Consider the following 27,214-nt stretch of genomic DNA (forward strand, 5'->3'; position numbering starts at 1 on the left):
TAGGCTCCATAAGCTACTTCTAGGTTGAGCTTAATGAAAATTAATTTCTGTGTTATATTCCATTCTGACAATAACACAATCGGAATGCTTTTGAAACAAGAGAACCCAACTAAGAAAAGAACTAATATAAAATACAAATGCAATGTTACATTGGAAAGGAAGTAGGGCATAGTTCCTATAATTTCTTTTACAATGTAAGTTGTAGATTGTATCTTTTGGCATAATTTTCCACACAGTTTCATTGAAAATTAAATCATTCACTTCTACATCTAAGTTCTTAGGATAAACAATCCCTAAGACTGTATTAGATATACTACTTATTCTTATTGCCTGTAAAGTGCTTAGATATGGGAAGAAAGTGAATCTAAAAGATAAGATGAAATTTGAGGCAATACATTGTTTCTTGTGTTTAATACAGTATGTGAAAAAACCACATGGAAATTACTGAAATTTATGTTTATCACTAACATGGCATTCGATTTTCAGCATGAAAACTGATCATTGACTTCCACTTTCTAATCCAATTCAGAGGAGTAACTGGAATAAATTAATTGGATAGGAAAGTCACTTGTGGATCCACACACATAGGTGTCAAGAGTGTCAGTTTCTTGAACCTGAAAGCACTCTGTTGTTCTACAACAAGGAGTCTATTGGTTATTTTCCTAAACATTGTCACAGGAAATATAAAATTCATGCATTCAATTAAACTCAAGGGAATGATAGATTTTTACATAATTGCTTCAAGATCTCATTGTTATGAAAGACGACAGTGGCAGAATTGTCTCTAAATGAAAAGTTATGAAATGTGAATAAACAATGAGGATAAACTCACTCAAAGTTTTATCCACATTTGACCTCTAAATTGACATTGAAAATCAGCCCACAGAATCACTAATAGTAGGCATACTTAGGAAAACGATGCTGCCATGTGGAATAAATAGGCTATGTGCCTTTCTACAAACAGCATTTGGTAATAGTTCATCCTCTAACACAGTTTTCATCTTTTTTCAGAGTGACAAGAATGATTACAAATATGAAATCTTTGGCACTCACATCATTTATAGGTAGCTGGAATGGAATTAATCCTCCAAGAATAAATGAGGAAATCCAAACATTCAGGAAGCTGAGGTACAACATGATCATGAGTTCAAGGCCAGCCAGGATCACTAAATAATTTCCTAGGTCAATATATGTTATTTAGTGTGACTTCACATCCAAAAGTGGTAAAGAAACTAATTCATGAAGAGAAAATGGCGAAGAATAAAAGAGAGTACCACATTGCTGTAAATGGAGAGTCAAACCATGAAGCAACTTCGATTCTTACAAATGGAAACTGTTGGTAAATATTTCAGCAGAAGAATGCAGTACTAAGAATAAGTAATTCTGTATGTTACTTAACACCATTTGTTTCCTAGTCTCCTATGAAAGTTAGAAGAGAGCAGAGTCCAATGCAAAATTAAGGTAGAAATAGAAGAAATTAGGCCTGAGACTTGGGATATTATCAAATAGAAATGTGGGTAGGCAGAAAAATAAATTCAGAATAATTAGGGGATTAAAGCTAAAAATCCAGAGGAAAAAACTTAATTATCAAGGTCTACATATGTTTTAAATAAAATATCATTTATTAAATATGTAATTTTCTACTTATGTTATATTTTTGAAAAGTATAAGAATATTCCATGCTCATTGTAAAATGTTCAGGGCTCATACAAAAAGGAAGGAAAATGTTTATCATGTTGTATGTTGGTAGCTTTCCACATGATTAATATTCAGCCAGTTTATACACTGTCTCAGTTATTAATAGAATTACTAGTTGGATAATTTGAATACATGTGATAAGTTAATGGACAGTCTTGGTTTAGTTTTTAGCTAAAACTTTTCTATAAAAATGAATAATCAGGGCTGGGCAGTGGTGGCACATGCCTTTAATCCCAGCACTGTGGAGGCAGAGGTAAGCAGATGTCTGTGAGTTCCAGGCCAGCCTGATCTACAGATTGAGTGCCAGGATAGGCTCCAAAGCTGCACAGAGAACCCTGTCTTGAAAAACCGAAAGTAACAACCAAAAGGCTCAAACTGCAATGAGTTTGTATATCCACTGTTTTAGCATTTTCAATATCTTTAAATGTTTAATGTGACTAAAGCACAAAGAAAAATACATGTAGAAAATGTCAGCTGGTTTGTACAAAGAACTGAGGACTCTGTGGTTAAATTATAATTGGCAAACACATGGAAAGATCCAGGAACAAAGGTCTTAAGAGCACAAGCAGTTTCCTGATTACTAGTCATGTTTTATGGTTTGCACTGAGGTTGGTTCTGGTCTATATATAATTATAGAATCCATATTTTAGTAGACATACTACTCATAGTAATTACAGGAAGGAAAGGGGTGGTCTCAGAAACTTGAGTGTAGGGTCAATGAGCACAGATAAGAAAGTAGCAAATGAACACTTAAGTAAGCAATCTACAATAGGTGTAACCACAGAGGTTACATAGAGAGTAAGGGATGGGGGGGTCACTTAGGAAGGGGAAAGAGAACAGATACTTAACTGACATAAAAGGTGTGTGGGAGGAGCTGATATGAGGTGATAAAACAGGAAGGGGGAAGGATGGGATCAAGGGACAGACTATGGGTAGGAGCAGCTAAAACTAAGGGTGATTTAAGTGGTTATATGGAAACTTGGTACAGTATAAGCTTCCTAAACTATATATATATGCGAACGTGATCCAAATTAAATTGCCAAGTAACAGAGGAGATAGAGCTTCAACCGAATATTTCATTAAATGATGCTTCAGGTATTCGGCATAGTTTGCATCTAATCAAGTTATTGGGCAAAGGCATCTGATGGGAATCAACAACCCAGACTATTGCCAAGGATATTGGTGGCTCTCCACAACTAAAAGGCTTAAGGTTGAAGGCAAGAAATACTCAATTCATTGAATGTGGAGAATTCAATATTGTGCTTACATAGAGCATTCATCTCTATAGACTAGTTTGTGTTCATGGTACTAGAAGGTAGTATGTGCACTACCAAAGGAGAAATAAATGCCAATTCAGCTGCAAACCTTTTATCTCCAATGGTGACCTGTCTGCTAATATGCTGATGAAATAGTAACTAAAATCTTCTGTGAGTAACCAATCAATACTGTATTTGACTTAATGCTCAGTCTATAGAAATAACCCATGCCCAATCTTGCTTGGGTGACCTAGAACCTGAGACTTGATAGCCCAGGTATCTAATGTAAAGTGAAATTCTAACTGGTCTGGTAAAGGAATGCATCAATAGAATGGCCCTTAATGACATTATCTATACTCACAGATCAATGCTCTGCTCAGCCATCAAGAGAAGCTTCCTCCTGTAGCAGATGGGGACAAATACAGAGACCCACAGCCAAAAAATATGGAAAGAGTGGAAGACACGCTGTCATAATCGGAATGTGTCCATCAAATCACTTGCCCTGAGCTCAGGAACCTGTGGAAAAGGAGGCAGTAAGATTGTAAAAAGCTCAGGGAAATGGAAGAAAGCAAAGACTCAAGGCCTTCTTCTCATGATGGGGCTAGCACACATATGAACTCACAGAGACTGTGGCAACATGCACAATGCAAGCATGGGTCTGCACACAAAGAGGTCTGGGAGATTAATGGTACTTGGAAAAATGCCCTATCTTCATCCCAGAAACTATCTCCAATTTATAGCCAGCTGAAAATTAAAAAATTAATTTTTCCAGAGAGTCACACAAGGGAAACAAACCACTCTTAGAGGTAAGTCTTATGCACACCAGTAGATAGCAAATGCAAAATAAATACAACTTTGGCATTTTTGGAGGATTTTTGTCTCATGATGTTTAGTCAAGGCATTTTTTTAAAATTTCATAGTTCCTTTGTGCATATACTATGGCTTCCAATCTTATTTCTCTTTGTTTTCTTATGAGAGTACTATGTATGCAAACATGTATGAATCTGCATCTATACATAGTTCTTGTGCTTTTTCTTTAGGTCATTTTCTTGTTTTGATGTGTACTGAGTTGGCGGTTTTCTTTTACCTTATTTTATTTTAATTGCTCATTCTTTAGATCTTTTCTTTTGCAAGAGAGACAGAAATGGTGTGGATCCAAATGCAAGGGGAGAAGTGGAATACTGAGTAGTACAGGGAGGGTAACGATAATCCATATTATTATACGAAAAAAGTATTAACCATAAAAGAAAAAAATCACTATATTGAGTAAGATTTATTGTTATTGACTTACATTTTAATATGAAATATAGTTTGAACTAGAGAATAGAAATCAGGCCATCTCAAATGAGCACATTCAAGTACTGTTCTGTGTGTTTCATCATACTTAATTTAGGATCCAGTGTCTACAAAACTGTCTCTAAGGAATGCATATTTTTTGTTTCGTTGTTCCTTTTTTTTTGTTTGTTTTTCAAGACAGGGTTTCTCTGTATTGCTTTGGAGCCTGTCTTGGAACTGGCTCTTATACACCAGCTTGTCCTTGATCTCACCTCCAGAATGGTGACATTAAATGCATGCACCACCAACCCCCAGCTCAGGAATAAATATCTTAGACAGAACTTCAAAAACAGTAGAAAAGAATCAACAGAAATATATATATATATATATATATATATATATATATATATATATATAATTCGGAGATGAGCAGTCTTCCTCTTGTAATAAATAAAGTCACTAGAAATCAGTAGTGACAATAATGTGACAGTGATTTTCCTAAACAGACATTTTTCAAACCTAAGAAAACACATATGTGCTATGAAAACAAATATGTTAAATTCAGCAAAGATTATCATAGGGTGATCCATAAAACAACCCTCCAAAATTTAAAAACTCATTTAAAGTATGTCTTTTTAGTAAGTGGAGTAGAATGTAATATAAAGCTAAATCATGAATAGACATTGAAAATACAAAGTATTTATAAACAAAGTGTGTATTCATGCAACTAAGACAGTGCTATTGAGCATTAAAACTTACTTGGAATATTATGAAAATGAAACATGTAAGAATGTTCAGGACAGGATATAGACAGATGGATCAAAAGTTAAGGGCATAGGGTTCTCTTTCATGATACCTGGATTTAGTTCCAGCACCCACATGGCAGCTGGCAATTTCATATACTTTCAGTTCCAAGGGATCCAATGACTTCTTCTGGCCTCCACAGGTACCATAAATGTACAAAGATTATTCATATACTTTAAAAAGTTAGTCATTAAAAAGAATATGAAGAACAAAAAATATGCAACACTGAGGAAATTTGTAGAATTAATTGTAATTTAAGGAAGAAAATTTCCCAAATCAGTTATCAAGTACATCTCAGTTGCTAGAAAGAGTTGAATATGTCACACATATTTGCCCTAACGTTTGGGAGTCTTAGTCAAAGGGAGCATCATGAGTTCATGGCCAGCCTCCTAGACTACACTGTCAGTCCAAGGCTACCTGTAGGACTATATTTAAAAATAAGAAAAATCCTTGAAAACAAAGAAGAATTAAAAGGAAGATAAAAAGAAAAATTGTGACATATCTAAAAGATTATACACTGTGTGTGGAGTAATTGGCAATTATTAGCTACTGGGAAAATCTGTAAAACTCTAGGTCCTATTAATTTGGCCATCTTCCAGTGGAAGACAATACTACCAAGAATATTGTGACTGGCACAAATTGGCCTGGAAAACATTTATAAAAACTTTGGACATATTTTGCAAAGGTAGTGGACCTTGGAAGAGTTATGGGGGTGAATGAGATCAAAGCATATTGTATAAACCTTGAAATTAAAAAAAAATTAAGTTAAAATTAAAACAATAGTGTCAGGCTTTGTTGACCCCCCATGAGAGTCTTACCCATTCTGAGGAGTGGATGGGGTTGGACTGGGGAGAGTTGGGGGACACAAGGAGGGGAGGGAGGAGGAATTGTTGGTATTTCAAAAGCATAAAAATATTTTTGTTTATTTATTTTCAACTTTTTTATTTGAATTACAAACAGAATTGTTTTACATGACAATCCCAGTTCCCTTCTCCTTCCCATCCACCCCTACACCCCCCCCCAACTAAAACCCTACCTATCACATATCCTTTTTGCTCCACCTGAATGGTGAGGTCTTCCATAGGGTGTTATCAAAGTCTATTGTATCCTTTGAGATAGGGCCTAGGCACACCCCGATGTGTCTTGGCTCAGAGAGTGTTCCTTTATGTGCAATGGGCTCCCAAAGTCCACACCTATGCTAGGGATAAGTACTGAACTTCTACAGGAAGTCATGTAGAATTCCGGTTTCCTCACAGAAACCATGTTCCTGGGGTCTGGATAAGTCCCATGCTGGTATTCCAGCTATCAGTCTGGGGAGCAAGAGTTCCCAGATGTTCAGGTCAGCTGTTTTTGTGGGTTTCACCAGCCGGGTCTGGACCCCTTTGCTTTTCACTCGTCCTTCTCTGCAACTGAATTCCAATTCACTTCAGTGAGTAGTTGTGGGTATCTGCTTTACCTTAAATGCCCTCCCCTGATAATGAGATTGATGACTGTCTTATACGCCATCCTATAGCATTCAACAGCTGGTGAAAGTAGAATAAAACATTTTAAAATTAAAAGAACCTAAAACATGACAAAGCATGATCAAATCCATCTTATTCCAATGATGCAGGGTCAGTTAATTGTATATAAAGCAATAGATGTGGATTTAGCAACTGAAATGGGAACACATCTAAATCATACCCCATCCCCTCCAGTCTCAAGGATCTTTGGAGGAAGAAAGCACACAAAGATTGTAGGAGTCAGAGGTAGTGGACATCTGCAGCCAAAAGGTACTTTCTGGATATGAAAGATCTGGATATCACAGCCTCTGTGACTGGGTGGTCAAAACTGCAATAGATCAGGCTAGTCCAACCTAGTATAGATGGGGAAAGAACTGAAATCCCACCCCTTTGATGAGGATTCATGGGCAACTGATGGCTGGTGGGTGAAGAAGAGTCTGTTCTCTCTCTCTCTCTCTTTCTCTCTCTCTCTCTTTGGTTTTTCCAGATAGGGTTTCTCTGTGTAGCTTTGGAGCCTATCCTGGCACTCGCTTTGGAGACCAGGCTGGCCTCGAAATAACAGACATCTGCCTACCTCTGCCTCCTGAGTGCTGGGATTAAAGGCATGCACCACCAATGCCCAGCTAGATTCTGTTCTCTTTTTGATTATGGCTCCTAAGAAACTATTTTCCAATACATGATCCCACACTTACGATCATTCAAGCAGCATTAAGTAATATCATCGAATTTGAAAAATTAAGAAGATGGAACAAACACTTTTGGTAGGTGGATAGAGGGTAATTGGAAAAGATGGAGTTAGATTTGATCAAAACACATTATTTGCATTTATAAAATTCTCGAAGAATGAAAATAATGAATTTATGAAAATCAAAATATAAAACAAGACAAATTGTAGTAACTTGTATTAACAAGCTCAAAACCTGATTTGGAAAAAAAGCTCTGTAAACTTCAGAAAGGCAAAGCCAAACCAACATGTAAAAAAAAATAAAAAGAGAAACCTACATGGAGGATATAGTGTGTATATTAAATGTATATATAATATATTGAATATACATATTGGTATACAATTATCACATATCACACCTTATATAATTATATAACTATCCGTTAATATGCATATTAATACACAACTACATATAAAATATAAATATATAAAAACTATGTAATTTACAATTATAATACATACTTATAAATTTACATAATAATATATATAGCATATAGTTTCCTAATATATTGGGAAACATATCAGAGTGTAAAATGAATTACACCCTGTGAAAATTTGTCATAATAGTATCTAGCTAGTTCATTTTAAAGGTAATCCTTTATAGTTTAAATGAATTAAATGAACAAAGATGCAATTATTTGTTTTCTGCATTGACTGCTATCATGACAAGGTCATGACTGATCACTGTCACTGAACTCACCCCTACCCTTTTTATAAAAGCAAACATGAGGAAACTGGGGTAGGGTATCAGAAGCCTTGACTACCAGGCCACAGGCATAAACATTCTCTGGAGGACAGGATATCCTGTTCCCAGGGAGAAAGATGGTGGTGAGGTAGCTAAAGAGACTAAAGTGGCCCCACAGTTATTCCTTGTCAAGGATATAGGAAACTGCCACCAGAGAAGCCTGGAAGCTAAGGATTGGAGGTATAGAAAGTAATTTTAAAAGTTATTAAACAGTCATTCATATAGAAGTTCATAAAATGTCTGGGGAAGCAGCTAAGGGACAAAAGTGCTTGCCACACAAGCCCAGAGACCTGAGTTTGATCTGCAGCACACCATAAAAAGCCAACTATGTGGGACATGCTTATAAACACCAAAATAAGAGGTGGAGACAGAGATTTTTGAGGCTCTCTGACTAGTCAATCTGGCTGAGTTGATGACACCCATGTCCCAGTGAAAGACCCTGTCTCAAGAAATAAAACTGGCAACAACTGAGGTTGACCTATCTCCTCAATACACACTAGCACACATGTATATTTTCACATCCCCTGAATTAATCATAATATCAGCACCAAAAATAGGGAAAGTAAAACTTAATCATTCTGTATTTGCAAATATAATAATTATGGGAACATAAAATTCCCAAAATATCTAATAATAGAACTTAATTCATCAAGGTCACATGAATATGCAGAGTATCTACCTTTGGGAAGTTTCAAATACTGATGGAAGCAAGCTGCAATGCTACAAGAGTATGGATTAGAAAATAATCCATTATTGAAAAGTGCATGCTCTCCTAAATAGAACACACTCAATAGTAAAACTGCAATCTAATTCTAAAAACTGCTTTATACTGAACATGTTTTAATAAACATATATTTTCTAAACCTTTAGCATAATGGCAAGATAACTATAATTACCTCAGAAAAATGGATAGCCACAATAATTTTAATATAGCAACTCAGAATACTCATTGTGTCTTATAAGAAATCATAGCTGTTTGCCAAAGACGAAATTACAAATACATGAATCAACACAATAGATGATTTATGATGGAGGCCATGAGTCAATAGACATATAACAGATCAAAAAATAAATCAGATGGTAGTGTGATTAGTAGATATTTCTTTGCAAAACCCTTATCTTAAGATTATTAAAGGTAGATCAAAGTTCTGTTATAGTCATGCAAAATTATTTAAGGTCCATCAGAATTCTTTAATTAAAATTTAACTATTAAGTCAGATTCAAATGCTTCATATTATCTCATTTTCTGTGTATGACATCTAAAATGAACAAGAATTGAGATAATGAAATTAAAGCTAAGCATAGACTAGGAAGAGGCACCAAAGGAAAGTCTGAATCAATGGGAGTGATCTACGTGAGTATGGTGGTGAATGCACGCATCTATGTATGTCAAGTTCTACTAAATTTTACCATCTAAAATCTACATCTTGCTTTTGTATATAAAGTGATAGTGACAATAAAAGATGTCACTTTATAATAGTGAGACTCTGTCAATAGAAAGTATATTATACTTTATTTTTGTTTCCCCAAAAGAAAACAAGTAATCCAAAGCTTTCAGATTCTGTACTGAGTTATATATTGAGTCACTGGTCTTATCCCAGAGCTTGCTGACTCTGACATTCCAGCTAGCCAGCTTGCTCTACAAAATCTTATTCTCAATATTAGGATCTCATGTAAACAGCAAGCCCATTGAGTTAATAATTTTGGGAGATGGCTCTCAAATGCAAATAAGAGATTTGGATCATATTTTTTATTTAATTATGTCAATTTAAGCAAACCATATAACAATAATGTTTTATAGTATAACCTTTAATTTACAATGTCTTCTGTATTTCTGAATTACTCACAGAATATTTATAATCATTAATTTTCCAAATCCTTTGTGTATTCCTAAGTGTTTTTCAGAATAGAAGAACTGGTTCACATACTGTTGGTTCCATAAATACCTTTTGATATTAATATATACTTTACCATGCACATCACATATTTTAGGCAAATATTAAATTATTTGTCCAGGTACAGTAGTCAAATGGCTTTTATCGTGTTATTAAAAGCAAGCTAGGACATAATGATGTTATGTTTATCTTTTTGAGAGTAAAGGAATGGAAACATTTTGTTCTGGCATAATTTGATTATTTAATGCAAAACTGTGTTAATAATAAGTCATTGTTTCTCTCATTTCCACTAGGAAATTTTTTATATAATTTAGTTACATATCTGTTTTAGGTTACCCTGCTCAGACACAGATTGAGGGAGGGGGTGAGAAGAAGCAGCACCAAAGACTCAGGCCCCTGGAGTCAGTGAGTAGCAGAGCCTGTTGCAGACTCATTTATTAAGGAAGTTAGACCTCCCTTTATACTCCTGTCAAAGGTTCTATTGCCTCAGGGGGCTGGTTCTGCTGTATGTCCTTTCCTCATTGGTGTCTCTGGGTCAGATGTCTCTCCATATTAGCAGTCTCTTGACATTGAGGCAGGCTTGGTGGCTTGACTCAGGGAGGAAGTACCTGCTGTGCATGTGCATGCTTATTCAGGCTAGTGCTGGGGGGGGGGGGGGGGGGGAGGAGGGGGAGGGAGGGGTGGCAAAATTGGGCTTAGGTAGGCTGGCCACAGTTTCTCCTACACATATCTAATTTTGGACTTACAGTCTTCAATCCTATTGTCACATAGTCTTAATATAAGATGCCAGTACATGTTTTTAATAATATTTGTAAGTTTCCATAATGGCTATATTATTAAAGTTAAGGAGTGAACTAGAGAGAGAATATATTTTAAATTTGGTCTAAATACATGTACATCACAATACATTTTTTTGAGTTTGCAAGGCAAGGTTTCTCTGTAGCTTTGGAGGCTGTCCTGGAACTAGCTCTTGTAAAACAGGCTGGTTTTGAACTCCCAGAGGCCTGCTTCTGCCTCCTGAGTTTAAAGGTGTGCACCACCAACACTGGGCTAATAATACATCTTTTGAAAATCATTTTTTCAACAGTCTCAATATTTGTGAGAATATTAGTATGTGTGTAAATTTTGTACCTAAGAAAATCTGTCCTCTGTTTTCATAAATTCACACCTTAGTAGTTCTTCTCTGTTTTCTTCAGAAAACTTAAGCAATGACCATTACATGTGAAATAAGATTCTGGAATAATGTTCTTACATGTATGTAAAACATATTTTGAGGTATGTAAATAAACACAGACAATTTAAACAATTTTCTAAGTATCCAAACAAACAATGCTAACCACAACAAAAGAAAGTTATGTTTGTTCTTATTCAAAATTTGCTAGCATCATTTCATTTTATCAACTGAGTATGCAAATAAGATCATGATAATATCCTCATATTTAGACAAGAAATTGATGGAGTTATTAAGATACAGATGATGAAAAACTAGAAACATACAAGATTTCTGAAGTGTATATTCTTTTGTATAGTATTAAGGAGATCTATATCCATTATTTTCTTGTTGTACATATTAAAAATAAATTTTCAAAATAGAATTTCAAGATATGGTAGTTTGCATTTCTTGAAGTGAACATAGAAAGAGAAGGACAAAGAATGTATTTATCCTTTCCTAGCAATTGCAGAGAGCTTGCAGTACAACTTCTATAAATATGACCAGTGATGATCTGGCAGAGAATGATGGCTCCTTCTCAGCATTTCCATTCCATCATGTATGGCCATATTTAGAGACTGTACCATTGCAAGTTATGGTTTGGAGGCAGCTTTAGACTCCAGATTCTTGACACAATAGACAGTTTCAGTATATTTATAGCCTCTAAAGTCACTGATCATGGCTATGATGGAGCATTATGCTACCTGAGTGTATCTGCTGTTGCAGCTATTAGTTGATGAAGAGTCTCTACTACACTGCCTCATGTACATCAAGTCCAACTGCCCAATATCCTCAGGAAAGAATAGCCAGAACTAGCTCTGCTTACTCATGCTGAAAACATTGGGAAGACAGGGAGCTACTTCTCTGGCAATATCACATTGTATACCTAAAGACAATTTGCTCCTCTCTGCCACCTTCCGGTTGATGATATGCATTGTTATAGTTGGTCACATCATAAAAAGTTATTTAGTAAGTTTGTAAGCGTGTTCACTTTAATTTTGATTCTCAAGTAATATTAAATGTTTGCTCGTTTTGATGCATTATATTATCTTGAAGGCATCTCAATTTTGAGACAAATGGTAAACAAAAGGTAATTTTAAAGAAAGGTTTGTGCCTGATCTTTCAGAGTAATTGTCAATGAAGTGCTATTATTTTACATCATTATTTTGTTTTCTATTACTACACTTTAACTGTTTCTCCTTAGAGATAACTCAGGTAACAAATGCAAAATAGTGTAGAGTTCCCAAATAACGTTCTCCCAGACTGTAACAAAGTATTTACGTAAAACAAAATATCTATAAAATTTACAAATTTGCAATTAGCACAGTTGAATACTACAGTTAGGCTCAGATTTCCTGGTTCACTCATTGTCTACTCTCTCTACTGTAATCCATAGAAGCTTCCCGTGTAGTCTTAGTTTCTAGAAATAATTTTTAATAGACCTTCTTTTATTTTTTAATTATATGTATATGGGAGTGTGTGGATTTGCACATATGAGTAAAGTGTGATCAACGGCCAGAAGAAGATAATCCAGGCAGCTGTGTCCACCCTGCTATTGTTGATGGAAGCTATATTCTTTTGTGTTCCTGTGGAATGTTCTATAGATATCTGTTAAATCTACTTGGGTCAGAACATGTGATATTTCTTTTATTTCTTTGTTAAGTTTCTGTCTGGTGGACCTATCTAGTGGTGAGAGTGGGGTGTTGAAGTCTCCTACTATAAGTGTGTGAGATTTTATGTTATTTGAGCTTTAGTAATGTTTCTTTTACAAATGTGGGTGCCTTTGTATTTGGGGAAAAGATGTTCAGGATTAGATTTCATCTTGATGGACTTTTCCTGTGATAAGTAGGAAATGTCCTTCTTCACCTCTTTTGATTGACTTTAGTTTGAAGTCTAATTTGTTAGATATTAGGATTGCTACACCAGCTTGTTTCTTGGACCCATTTGATTGAAAAATCTTTTCTCAATCCTTTATTCTGAGGTACCATCTGTCTTTGAAGTTGAGATGTGCTTCTTGTATGCATCAGAGGGATGGATTCTTTCTTCATATGCATTTTGTTAGACTGTGTCTTTTTATAGGCAAGGTTATGCCATTGACATTGAAGGATATTAATGGCCCTTGTTTGTTGATTCTTGATGTTTTGGATTTGTTGCTGGTGGTGTTATTGTGTGTGGATTTCCCCAGTATTTTTGGTGTTTGATAAAGTGAGATTATTTATTAATTATAGTTTTTTGAGTGTAGTTATCTTCATTACAATGGAGTTTTCCTTCTGTTATTTCTTTAGGCCTGGATTTGTGGATATATATTGCTTACATCTGGTTTATTTCATGGAATATCTTGTTTTCTGCATCTATAGTTATTGAAAGCTGTGCTGGATACAGTAGTCTGGATTGACATCCATGTTCCCTTAGGACCGGAAGTTCCAGAAATTACTTCAGCCATGGTTCTATAGTGCTGATCTGGAACCCATTACATTCTGAATCCTGAAACACAGAATTGCCCCAAGACAGGAAATGAAGCACAACTCTGCTGATACACCACCTAAAAGATTGAATGTTTGTAACAAAAGACCTAAACACTCACCCAATATAGGCAAGACATCAATAATAAATATAACTAAATCTCACTCCCAAACTACAAACATGACATTTCAATTCTTAATATCTATTCCCCAAATGCAAGGCCACACACTTGCAAAAGAAACATTACTAAAGCTCAAATCACATATTGAACCTCACCTATACATAGTGTATTAATTTAATACACTACTCTCAATAATGGATGGATATACAGAAACTAAATGGAGAAATTTTACCTACCAAATATCTACAGACATTTCACCCACACACAAAAGAGGATACCTTCTCAGCACCTCACAGGAATTTCTCCAAATTTTCTCATACCACATACTCAGCCTCAAAGCAAGTCTCAACAGATACAAGAAAATTGAGAGAAACCCTGCATCCCATCAGATCATTGTGCATTAAAGCTGGATTTTAACAATAGCAAAAACAACAAAAAGCCTACAAATTCATGGAAGCTGAATATATTTTCTACTGAATGACTATTGTACCAAGGCAGAAATAAAGAAATTAGAGACTTCATAGAATTCATTGAAAATGAATGCATATACCCAAACTTATGGGACACGTTGAAAGCACTGCTAACAGGAGAGTTCATAGGACTAAGTAACTTCACAAAAATCCTGGAGAGATATAATACTAGTGATGTAATAGCATACCTGAAAGCTCTAGAACAAAAAGAAGGAAGCACATCCAAGATAAATGGACAGCAGTAAATAACCAAATTGTGTAGGTAGAAGTTTCTGTCCCAACCACAACTTCCAAAATAATTGACATGGAGGTTTAATATTACTTATAAATGATCAGCCAGCAGCTCAGTCTTATTATTAACTATCTCCTACATTTTAAGATAACCCATATTCCTTATTTATTATCTCCCATGTGGCTTCGTACCTGTTGTCAGTACAGCAGGATCATCTTGCTTCTCCCTGAATCTGCTGGTCTCTGCCCTTCTGATTCCCATCACTCTTAGTTTGGTCACCCTGCCTATGCTTCCTGCCTGGCTATTGGCCAATCAGCTCTTTATTGAACCAATCAGAGTGAGAAATCTTTACAATATACAAGAGAAATTTTCACAGCATTTCCTCCTTTTACTCTAATTAAAAAGGAATATTTTAACCTTAACATGGTAAAACTGTATAAAAGGAAACTGTTATTAAATAAAATTACAGATACAATATCCACTCCATTTGTATTTGGCAAGTTTAGAGAAAATACTCAATTATCTACCATATCTTGGTGAGTCTAAAGTTTTGAGTGTAATTTAATTTTATCCTAAGAAAAGATTAAGTTTAATTATTTAGTCTTTAATTATAACAAAGACCCAGAAGGGTGAAATATTAACTAATGACAGGGACATCAGACTGGACACTCACCCAAAGTTTCTCTATAATGTTGGGTCATCCAACTCTGATCTACACATGTAGAATATCTCAGAGACTTTGTTGTGAAACAGCGAATTCTTAAGGACTCTCCTACCTTGTTTTGGAAGATTTTCACAGTTGCCTTTTTTATATCTTACTGTCCCAGTTTAAACAGTAGTATACTGTCATCAATCAAGGCAAGGGCCATTTCTTTGCCCACATGGCTAGCTTTTGCCATACAGAAAACAAACTCCTTTGTCTTTCACAGGCAAAAACCAATACACAATTAATCTGTATTTCTTTATTATATACTACATTTTTAAATGAGCTACATAAAACCAATACCTTAAACAGGAGTAAAAACATACATAGAGCATAACAAAATTAAATTTAAATTTGTATCTAGAAACCAAAATCCATACCAACAAAATATTTAAGATTAATAGTTGTATTTAGATTAAAGTAGATTCAATAACATACGCTTTCATCTTGTAATTTCCATATTTCCTTTCCCCTTATTTATTTCAGAAGGTGAATTTTGAATCTAATTCCTTTGACTAGAATTTTTTTAAACCATGACCAATAATAATTTGCATCCATCCTCCTAAACAAAGACAAACATCCATAATCCTTTTTTTTTTTAATGTGGACATCACTGTCTAGACTACTACCTGTTGTTTGTGGGTGCTATTGACTTTTGGGGAACATGAGAAAATGGGAAAAATAATCATAAAGTCCCAGATGGAGTAGTCTGTGTGGCTGGACCATCTCAGCCAGAAGCCCTGAAGCTATTTTAGATGATGAATCGCTTGGTCCATCCATTTTCATTGCTGCCTTATCCCCTTGCTCTGAAAGGACATACACTTTAAAAGGTAACATACATGTCTGCATTAACACAAGTATAGACTGTGCATTGTACATAAGTCAGCCCAAAATGATTGTTTTTGTAATTTGCTTTGGCAGGTAAAGTATATATCATGTTTCTTGTAGTTCTTTTAGGATTATTTATGTTTGTAGGCAGGATTTTCAGGGGGTCTTCTTTGATGAAGCTCAATTTTATTTAATGCAGGATGAATTCAACCTGCATATTTCTGGAAATAAAAGCATAACCTCTGCCCCAAAGCAATACACTATTTTATACTAAAATTTTAAAGTCAAGACATTTTTTTAAATATGTTGGTTGGTTTTATCTAGCAGCTTTATTCCAGTATTTATTCCAAAAAATTTAATGACAATATAATAACATACAGAATGCAGACCTTTTGTATATTTTCTGTATTTACATTTATTCTTTTTCTTATTTTATTTAGTTACAAATGACTTCACTATTTTATTCTCAAATTATTTTTATATTTCCCTTTTCTTCTCTCTTGAGCATGTGTATATTTATAAACACACTGTAATCCATTCAGAGTCCTTTTTTCATCTGAATTTGTCGTTCTTGTATAACTATTATTTTTTGATCACAAGAGATAAACCTTAAAATGCCATGTAAGGAAGCTATTGGCAATGCTCAGATTAGCAAATAGAGGTATCACATGGTGATTGAGGGAAGTGGTTAGGAGACACATTTCTGTAATGCAGCTAGCATTAGAGACTGTGGGAACCCATCATGAGGCATCTAATGTGGTTGTCATCTAGCTTCATCTAACAGAAGTTTTTGGGAGATGAATTTCTGCACTTCAGCTTAGATGAAGTGTTTAATTGTGGATCTCTGCATCTGGTTCTATCAATTACTGGAAGAATGCTCTATGATGACAGCCAGTCTGATTACAAGGGAAAGACAGCCTAGGCATCCTCTCCAATATTGCTAAGAATCATAGCTGGGGTCATCCTTGTGGAATCCTGGGAATTCCTTAGCATCAGTTTTCTCCTTCTCTATCAAGATATCACTTTCATTGCTCTCCTACTCCATCACTCTCCCAACTTGATTATCCCATTCTTTAATGTGCTCATCCCTCATCCCCTCCCCTTTACTATCCCCCATCACCCCAATTTACCCAGGAGATCCCATATAATTTCCTTTCTAAGGTGGACCCTCTTAGGGTCCTTCTTACCTAGCTTCTCTGGAGCTTTGGATTTTAATCTAGTTATTCTTTGCTTTACATTAATACCCACTTATGAGTGAGTACATACCATGTTTGCCTTTCTGATTCTGGGTTACATCATTCAGGAAGTTTTTTTTCTAGTTCCATCCATTTGCCTGCAAATTTCATGATGTCATTGTTTCTTACAGCTTAGTCATACACCATTATGTAAATGTATTATATTTTCATGATCCATTCTTCAGTTGAAGAGCATCTCTGTTATTTCCAGTTTCTGTTTATTACAAATAATATTGCTATAACCATTGTTGAGCAAGTGTTTTTCTTGTATGAATGTACATGTTTTGGGTTTATGCCCAAGAGTGATATTACTGGGTCTTGAGCTAAATTAATTCCCAGTTTTCTGAGAAACCACCATACTGATTTTTAAAGTGGCTGTAGAAATTTGTACTCCCACCAGCCATGGAATACAGTTTCCCTTATTCCACATCCTCACCAAAATTCAGCTTTCATCAGTGTTTTGATCTTAACCATTCTATCAGGTGTAAGATGGTATCTCAGTGTAGTTTTGATTTGCATTTCTTTGATACTATGGATGTTAAGCAATTTCTTAAATGCCTTTCAGGCATTTAAGATTCTTATGTTGAGAATTCTCTGTTTAAATCTGTACCCCATTCTTAATGGGGTTATTTTGTAGTTTATTGTCTAGTTTCTAAAGTTCTTTATATATTTTGGGTATCAGTCCTTTTTCAGATGTGTAGTTAGTGAAGATCTTTTGCCATTAAGAGGCTGACATTTTGTATTATTGATAGTGTCATTTGCCTTATAGAAGCTTTTCAGTTTCTGGAGGTCCCATCTGTTGATTGTCATTCTCAGCTTTACACCTCATGAACTTACTATCTCAACTCCAAAGTGCTCATACCGCTCACTCTGTATTACATGGCATCTCTGTGATTCTTCCCAGCATCTTCTCTGCCAAGAAAACCCTGCATAGCTAAAGAACATTCAGGTTTTTTATTACACTAATCCAAGTGACAATTCTTCACAGTATACAAAAAGATTAATCCACAACAAATTATACTAGAGAAATAACACAATGATGATGAAAGAGATGAAGGAATTACAGCAATAAAATGAAACAGTCAAGTATCTTTACTTGGAGACACACACACACACACACACACACACACACACACACACACACACACACACACACACACATATATATATATATATATATATATATATATATATAATGAAGAATCTACAACAGAGCTTAAAAATCTGATACTTTCAGAAATATATCACGATACAAAAATAACACACTAAATTAGTAGCCTTCCTATATAAAAATTACAAGTAGACCAAGAAAGAAATGAAGGGAAAATATTTCACACTAGTCTCAAAAGATAACTTGAGATAACTTTTATCAATCAAGTGAAAGACTTTATAATAGCATTTTAAGACATCTTGGAAATAAATTGAAATAGATACAAAAACTCAGTAAGAAATCTTATACTCGTGGATGCCCATGAATAATATTGTGGAAATGATATCTTGGCAAGTGAATCTATAAATTCAATGTGTTCCCTCTAAAATCCCAATATAATTCTTCACAAGAATTAAAAAGGGAATGTTTAATTACATATGAAATACAAAAATACATGATTGCAAAAACAATCCAAAAAATAAAAAGTATTGAAGTATCAACATCGCTGACTTCAAGTTACTTCAGAACTGTATTATAACAACAGCCTGGTATTGACATAAAAACAGACACACTGACTAATGGAATATAATTTTAGACCCTGCCATAATGTCACATACCTATGGATATATGATTGTTGATAAAGCACCACAAAGTACATGCTGAAAAAAAAAAACATCTTCAACTAGTGATGCTTTTTAAAAACCAGATAGCTGCACGAAGAATATATGATGGTGTTTGCTCTATCTCACTGTGTCTTTGTCCTGTTCAGTTGGAGGCCTCTTGGAGGCCTGAGGAGTAGTGGATCTGAGAGACAGAGGATCTGTGGAGGAGCTGGGAGGAGTGGAATGAGGGGAAACTGTAGTTAGAATGTACTCTATTAGAGAATAATCTATTTTTTAAAGGGATAAAATTCTTGCATATGTCACTCCATACAAAATCAGTTGGAAATGAATTAAGGGCCTTGAAATAATACCAAATACCCCTAATCTGATAGAAAAGAAGTAAGGACTAGACTTGAATGCATCAGCACAGGATAGAACTTTCTTGACAGGACCACAAGAGGCCAGACATTAAAATATACAGTTAATAAAATCTGGAGTCTTCAAGCTAAAATCTTTTGAACAAAATGGACATCATTACTCAAACAATGTGCTATGTACAGAATGGGGAATGGCCTTCATCAATTATACATCTAATATATAGATAATATCTATAGTATATAATGAACTAATGAAAATATGAAGTAAATACAATTTGCAACTCTATATAGAACTAAACATTTCTCACTTAAAAGATGTTCAACATTCTTAACCACCACGAAAATGAAATTAAATCTAATGTGAGATTCATCTTACCCGACTCTGAACGGCCAAAATCAATAAAATAAATGACAGCTCATGCTGGTCAGTATGTTTAGAAAGGAGAACACTTACTCATTGCTGATGGAAGTTCAAACTGATGCAGCCACTAGGGAAATCAATGTAGAGATTTCCAGGAAGCCAAGAATCGATCAACCTCAAGATCAAGCTATATCATTCTTGAATATATACCAAAAGACTCTGAATCACTACAGATAGTGCTTGTTCCTTCATGTGCATTGAGTCTCTGTTCATAATATCTAGATATTGGAAACAGCCTGAATGTCAATCAATTGATGAGTGGATAATGAAAATGTGATTTATTTATACAATGGAGTATATTCAACTGTTAATAAAATAAATGAATTTATGAAATTTGCAGGTAAAAGGGTGGAGGTAGAAAAACTTATCCAGAGTAAGATAACTCAAATTAGAAGACAAATATCATATGCTTTCCTTTAGAGGTGGATTTTTGCTTTTAAGCTGTAGTGTGCTTCATTCACATAGATTATGTAGCAAATAGGGGACAGTAGAAGGAGCAGATTTTTCAAAGAGGAAAAAATAGAATATAGTGTTATAAAGAGATAAATGGAAGTTAGAACAGAGGGAGTAAATAGGGAGTAGAAATTGGAAGAAAACCATTGAGAGGGAATATTGGGAGGGGTAACTAACATTAATTCCTTTTGAAAAACTGTTTAGAAACTAAATGTTATAGAAGCTTCCTAAATAAATATACATTTATAAAAGTTATTGAATAATGTGGGTAACAATACATCACTCAGACATCATGTGCTACTAAAACAACAGAAGTACCAGAAATGAGTTGCCTATTTTTAAGTTGTTTGTGAAAGGATATTATAGAACTCACAAGCAATAGAGACTACTGCCAATTTTATCAGATTCTACTTGTTGAAGACACCATATCCTCATTTCATTAAACATGGAATAATCAAGCCAGTGCTCAACTTGAAGGTTCGTCAACATGCACTAGCATTCTAGTGGTGGAAGTATCTATAAACAATACAGAAACAAAAGTAATCACCACCTTCTGAATACAAGAACCCTTGAGGTACAAGAGTGCCCTGCCTTTTGTATATGTCCACTGGGTTCAATAATGGCATAAATGCTCTGGAAGTAACCACCTACTTATAAAAATTGTCTTTAAGGTCAACTTAGTGAGGTAGAATCTATACATTGCACTAAATGAGGCCAAAACTTGGTATTACATATGTTATGGGTTTTGAGGGAAAATATAGTACTATAACTTCGCTTAGTGAAAATAGAAATAAAATTATTCCTAATGAATTACTGTATCCATAGATAAGTGCACCTTTCAACCACAATCAGGTAAACTTCTATTTGTAGTCAATGGCAATTAGCATAGAGATCTACAACTGGACAATGTTCAGAGTAAGAGACTTTAGAGCACTCATACCTAAACAGGATGTTTCTATGACTATTTGACACACCTTTCAATACTCAGAGGTAGAAGAAGAAAAAGAAGAAGAAGGAGGAGGAGGAGGAGGAGGAGGAGGAGGAGGAGAAGAAGAAGAAGAAGAAGAAGAAGAAGAAGAAGAAGAAGAAGAAGAAGAAGAATATTGTATGAGCCATAAGTGTAAGAGTACTCCATGGAAGCAGGAATTTCCAGACACAGAGTTGACACACATATGAACTCACAGAGACTGAGAGAGTATACATAAGGTATCTATCATTTCAAGCCATAAAAATATTATAGCATGGAGAAATGTTGGGTCCTATGAGTACTCACTTCTAGATCAAAGGCTACTTGCCATTCTTACCTGCTGAAAGAGGGAAAATTAATTTTTGTCAACCTTGTGACACTAGGTAAATCATCACCACTGGGCAAGGCCTTATACTCAAGGATACTTATTTAATACATATTATAATTTGTGACTTTTATTGTATGTGCTTTTTTTGAATGTTGTTGAGGTAAAGGAAATAATATGATCAAATATATTGCATGAATATTTTAAATTGGAAATAAAAATAAAATTGGACTAGAACTTCTATTTCAGCATTGTACACCTTTTGTTAGGATAATTTTTTTCATATTTTTGCCAATTCTTTTACTTTTTAATTTAATTTTACATTTAACCACAGTTTTCCCTCCCACATCTCCTCCCAACCCCCTCACCTCCCTACAGCTTACCCCTGTCTATGCCTCCTCAAGGGTAAAGGTCCCCATTAGAAGTCAACATAGTCTGTCACAATAGGTTGGGACAGGTCCAGGTCCATCTCCCTTGCACTAAGGCTGAGGATGGTATCCCACCATAGAGAATGGGCTCCAACAAGCTAGAACTTGTATCAGGTTTGTATTGTAGTGCTTCTGCTAGGGCCCCCTCAGCTAGTCCAAGCTTCAAAACAGTCTCCCTCAGACAGTGGGCCTAATTCACTTCCCTGCAGTCTCCAAAGTTGTAGGTCTAGAGTTCAAGAGAAAGAGGGGAGGACATATATGAGCAAGAACAATAAGAACATGATGGAGAAATCTACAGAGATAACCGAACCAAGCTTGTGGAAACTCATTTGGATAATTTTGCATATATTTTTATTCATGATTTTTATTTTTTTTTCAAATCATGGAACCTAAGCTTAAATTTTAAGAACTAACAAAAGACAATTACAATTCAAGGACGAATGAGCTGAGGAGGACACAACAGTCTTCTTTCTCTGAGTTAATCATATTTACAGGAAGTAAATCATTGGCAAAATTCAAACCTTGGGTATTTTTATCAGAAAGTAAAATTTCTTCAGTCTAACAGAGGGTATGTGTCTTATATAATGTTTAGTTACTGAAATATTTCCTCATTAACCAAGAACCAATTAAACATTCACTTTCCTTGATTCATCTACTCAGTGGAGAATTGGATCTTATGTGATACATATGCTCTTCTAAATAAACAGTGAACAATTACAGTTATCATTTGAATTTTGATTTCAATTTTGAAAATTCATTTGTAATTTGTCAAGGATTTACTTCCTGCATATACATAGCGACTGTGTTAGAAACGAAAAGTAGCTAGAGTGAAGTGTGGAAATCAAGAGTGACTGTTGTCTTGCTGTATAAGACATCTGAAATTCAGGTGGAACATTTGTTCTTAGGGCTATTACTACTCTCTAGGAATAACCCTAGTGACTCTTTCTTCCACTGTCTTAGCTGTTGTCTCTATTCACTAACTGCTCATTCATTCTCATAAACATGCATGTCTTTAAAATAGAGTAGGCTTTTTAAACTTTATTTTATTATAATTTATTTTTGTACTTATGGACATAAGTGTTTATATGATGCCTATGTGAATATAATTGTGCATATGCCACACCACATGTTTGAAGGTCAGAGCCAGCCACTGTTCATGTGTTTGTTCTCTTTGGCCATGCATTCTGTCTATCTGAATCAGATTATCAGCCTAGCACTAGGAATGTTTTTAGCTGTCTGGACATCCTGCTGGCCCCATTGTAAGTTTAAAAAGCATATTCCTGTGCAAGATATCTGTGGATCTATAGACCTTTATTATCTGTTGTTGCAGTTATTATTCTGTGTAAGAATCTTTAAGCCCTGTAAGTATCTTATGTGGTTTTTATAAACCAACTTTTGCTACTTTACAGTTAAGGAAAAACCACAAGGGCATATTTTGTTTCTTAGAGCCATTCTCTACTTTAGGTCCTCTATGAGACTCCTGTGGGACATCACATGGGGGCATCACAAATCTCTAAATGTCAACTCAAAGGGTCATCAAAGCTAATGCCAAAAAGATTCTCTCTCATTGAAATTGTCTGTGACATGTCCCAGTAATTTTTCTGAGTTTCAGATGGATTTTACAGGTAAATCCATGTCTTCATCTTGATCCTCGAACACTTTCCTGAGAACTATGACTTCTTCTTTAACCCCAAACACTTCTAAGTAGAAAAGCCTGTGTTCAGAGAGAGTCAGATGATGCACATCAACATTCACTCACACAGCTAACCTGTGTTCTTTATGTTCCCTCTATGTTCTGCAAGATAATAGAAAAATTCTTTCTTTGCACGTTTTTTATCTGTATTTTATGAATCTCAGCCAAACTAACACCACTGAAGCCTCTAAATTTCAGAAATAATCTCATCATTAGCCATGCATACATTAAACATATTTCATGTTCTTTACATTAACATTGAATAAAATATCATTAAGATTCATACCACAATTTATCAGACTTTTGTATTTTGTTTACTACTTCCAATTTTTTTCTTTTTTGTTTTTTTAACATTATTATTATTATTATTATTATTATTATTATTATTATTATTAATTCAAGTTAGGGAACAGGCTTGTTTCACATGTAAGTCCCCTCTCCCTCTCCCTCCCCTCACCCCCATTCCTTCTCCCCCACCTCCAACCTACCCCCGACCCCATCCAGCCCCCACTCCCCAGGCAGGGTAGGGCCCCCCAACAGGGACTCCACAAAGTCCACCAAATCGTCTCTGGACAACTGGATACTTCCAATTTTTTTGTTTCCACTTTTCTTTAAGGTTTCCACAATCATACTAAAACCAGTCAAGGTTTGAATGTTCTCTTTCTGACTTCCCAGCTTCTTATCTAAATGACTGTATCATGTAAATTAATTTTTTGTTATTTAAACCATTCATTCTTACTACTAAATGTTCTTCATTATAATCAGGGCACACAGCCCACATTTCAAAAACTTAGCTCTCCCTGAAATCCCTTTTGTCTTACAAAGTCTATGAATTATGGCTATGGACAACATTAACTGAGAGCTTCATTCTATTCCCATGGATTTGTCAACTGACAGGTTCATCTGAAAGTCCAACATATAGTTAAACATAGACACTCACTCACACACACACACACACACACACACACACACACACACACACACACACACACATCCATCCTGAATAAATAATTCTCAAAAATATAAAAAGTTACATTTAAAAGAAAACAATAGAGGTGTTTGCGATGCTGGAGTCAGACATCCACAGCACCTGAAACTCTAGAGCCTAGTTGGCTTTGCATAAGTAAGCCTATGAAATGACTTTATATTAACACATAGGTTTATTAATATACAGATAGTATGAAAGACAAAGTTAAAATGCTACATCTCAACTATTCAGCATGTCCAAAGAGAAGAGGGCGATTTCATGTTTGTCCCTGCTTATATACTTATTCTGACCAGCTATGTCACTTATTGCCTGTATCTACAAACCTACAGACCTCTATGGTTAGCTAGTGGCAGTTTCTGCCCAGCTCTGTCACTTCCTGAGATCTCATGACAAGCCCTCTCTGCCTACACTTCCCTGAATCCTCCTTGTCTTTGAGTCCTACCTTTCATCCTGCCTGGCCAATCAGTGTTTTATTCATCAACCAATAAGATAAACATATACAGAACACTTTTCCCCATCAACATGTGAACATTAAGAAGGTAATTTGTTTTCTTTTGGGTTTTGGTTTTGATATTTTAGAGAGGGTTTCTCTGTGTAGCCCTGGTTGTTCTAGAACTCACTCTGTAGACCAGACTGGCCTCAAATTTACAGGGATCTGCCTGACTCTGTCTTCTGAGTGGTGGGATTAAAGGCATGCCTCACCACTGCCCAGTCAAGTAACTTGTTTTTATATAGCAATTAAATTAGAAAACTTATGTAAAACACATTTCTGTAAAATTATACAATAAGAAAAAATATATATGTGTGTATAAATATATTAATTTTTTATAATTATATATTTTAAATTTTTATAAAATTTTTACTATTCAAATTAAGTAATACATTCCTTCAAAATTTGAAGATATAATGTCTTTCATATGTTTTATAATAAATGTACATAAGAGTAAAGGATCCTCCTTTTTTTTACACCTATTGTTCAAGAACACTCACTGAGAGTCCATGAAAAGTATTATGTCAATGATGCTGGAGTTATGACTCAGCAGTTAAAAGCACATTCTGTTTTGAGGAGGATCTAGGTTTGGTTCCCAGCACATAAGCTAAATGCCTCACAATTGCCTTTAACTTCAGGTGCATGGGAATCTAACACCTCAGCTCTCAGTTGGTACTAATGCACACCATGTAAAAATAACGAAAAAAACTGTTAAGCAGTATGTCAAAAGTCCAATTCACATCTGAATATAAGGCAAAATGTTATGTGCAGTTAGCTAAAACTTACATAAAAAGCAACTACCAGTTTGTTATATTATTATAATCAATCAGATCAAACAGAATAAAAGAAAGAAAAAGATTTAATTCAAGAGACCTTGGATCATTGTAATATAAAATATCAGTCAATACATTTTGTTAAGATACTAAAAATTTTCATCAGGTGAATCCAAAAACAGATACCTGCCACAATATTAATTCTTTCTTTTATAAATCTAAAATGAGGGTGAAAGTTGTAAAAAGGGTATGTATAATGAGCAAAGAAAATTTGTGGCAGATAGAATGCTTCATTGAATATGAATTTCAGCCATTATATCTCTTTCTAGAGGTCAACATAATGCAATGCCATAGAGTTGCCAGACTAAACAGAAGAAATGTATTTCCTACAATTATTTAGGCTGCAAAGAAGGCATAGTGATGTGTTATTTGGATTATACAAGCTGAACTATAATCCAAAATCAAGGCATTTCTTCTGCTGTTTCCAAATAGACACACATGCTAGTCAGTATGTAATATAAAAAATACTATACACAAGGAAACCAATAAGCAAAAAGATACATTGCTGTTGATTTTTGGCAGTCAAAGGCCAAGGTACCATCAAAATCAATGGTGTTCATAGATAATTCCTTAGGCTATTAACTATGAATTTATTCATGCTAAACAGAATCAAAGACATACTAATCCTACTCATGAAAGAGACATTCTGTCAATCTAATCATTTCTTGAAATTTCAGGTTCTAATTAACACATATTGTATTTAAGTCAGGCTGGGGCATGGATATCCAGTCAATAGTGCAATCTCAATGGTAATCCTCAGTACTGGTTGGCATAATGTTAAGTACTGTTTTAAAACTGGTTATCACATTTTCCAGTACTAGATGTAAATTTTAACAATGGTATGAGATTTGGTTATATAATATCATTTTTAGTGTATGTTATAGTTAATTCTGATTATTAGTTTAATTGTGGTTAATCTGATTGTTAGTTTAATAATATTGATAAATAGTATGCATGGAAGGCACAGATCTGGGAGTGTATGAGAGATTTTTTCCAGAAATAACTAACAAATGAAGGGAAGATCAATCCTGAATTTGGGCAGTGCAATGCTATAAATGTACCTGGTTATACAAAAGAGAAAGAAGGAAAAACTTGTCAGAACAGGCAACTTTTACCTTATTCCTGGCTTCTGTGATGCAAACTCAGCCTTCACAAATAGCAATAATAAGAAAACAAGGAAAAAAATCAAGTAGTCTGACAGGATTTCAGATACATGTAAATGTCATTATACATCCCTATCATATTGTATTTATATATCTAAAAAGCCATGAATTACTAAATGAGCAAGATGGGGGTGGGGACATATATGGAAAAGGATGGAGGAAA

The sequence above is a fragment of the Cricetulus griseus genome, chromosome 2 (assembly GCF_003668045.3).
Source record: "Cricetulus griseus strain 17A/GY chromosome 2, alternate assembly CriGri-PICRH-1.0, whole genome shotgun sequence".
Classification (NCBI taxonomy): Eukaryota; Metazoa; Chordata; class Mammalia; order Rodentia; family Cricetidae; genus Cricetulus; species Cricetulus griseus.